At 51.7% G+C, this 843-nt stretch overlaps 1 protein-coding gene across 1 annotated transcript in view; it reads right to left on the bottom strand.

Moving 5' to 3' along the window:
- The window catches only part of ST18 (suppression of tumorigenicity 18, zinc finger), a 260995-nt gene extending 260828 nt beyond the window's left edge, over window positions 1–167 (bottom strand). Inside the window, exon 1 of the mRNA XM_014532477.1 lies at window positions 84–167. The gene's annotated coding sequence lies outside the window, so the exon portion shown is untranslated. The remainder of the gene's footprint in view (window positions 1–83) is intronic.
- Between the last annotated feature and the right edge of the window lie 676 nt (window positions 168–843).

The following is an 843-nucleotide window of genomic DNA, read 5'->3' as shown; positions in this document are numbered from 1 at the left end:
CCCCCCCTGCTGCAGCGGCTGCTCTGCCAGTGTCCACACTGAGTACTATCCTCAGTGCCGCCCGCGCGCAGCCTCATGTCCACCTGCCTGGGCTAGAATCCTCCATTCACCATCACAGTGGTGCCACCTTGGGTCTGTTGCTTCGATTATTGGTGCCTCCGTGACCCCATTTGCAAACTGGGGTAACACTGGTCCTTGCTCACGGAGTAACTGTGAGGCGTGTGACAGATGGTGTGAGGCGGGTTCCTGGCTACAGGAAAAGCTCACAGTCCACTGTTTGTATTGTTTTTGCTGCTGTTGTTGTTTACTCTAGATAGCAACACTGTAAGATAGGCGTGATCTTAACCTTTCCCCAGAGCTCCCAGCAGGACAGGGGGGATCGGGACTCCATGCCAGGCCTGACCCCAGGGACAGCGGTCTTGATCGCGCTTGCCTGAAAATAACACTTAGCACTGTTTCTCAAATAAAAGGAAAATAAGTTTTAGTGATGTTATTGAATGTGTAACAAATGAATGAAAAGAACTGGCTTACAACCTTGCTTTGTGTGAGGGGATTAGAACCTGAAAAAACCTCCGAGATCATTGAATCTAAACTCTGATCTTTAGCAATGAGGGCACCCAGGCACACCCATGCACTTAGGGAGTTTCCTGAACAGCTACTAACTGTGAAACGCTGATGTGAGCACTTGGGGGTGGGGGGAGCGGAAGGCATGATGCCTGCCCTCAAAGAGGGTGTGGACCAACGGAAAACCTTCACGTCTCCTGACCCTGAGAGGGGGCGTGGCATGTGGAACTTCTGAGTGACAGTCAAGACCCCAAATGTCCTGGCTTCCAGCTCCATAAG

Source organism: Myotis brandtii, unplaced genomic scaffold (genome assembly GCF_000412655.1).
Source record: "Myotis brandtii unplaced genomic scaffold, ASM41265v1 scaffold896, whole genome shotgun sequence".
NCBI classification, from domain to species: Eukaryota; Metazoa; Chordata; class Mammalia; order Chiroptera; family Vespertilionidae; genus Myotis; species Myotis brandtii.
This window is presented reverse-complemented; position numbering and strand designations above follow the sequence as displayed.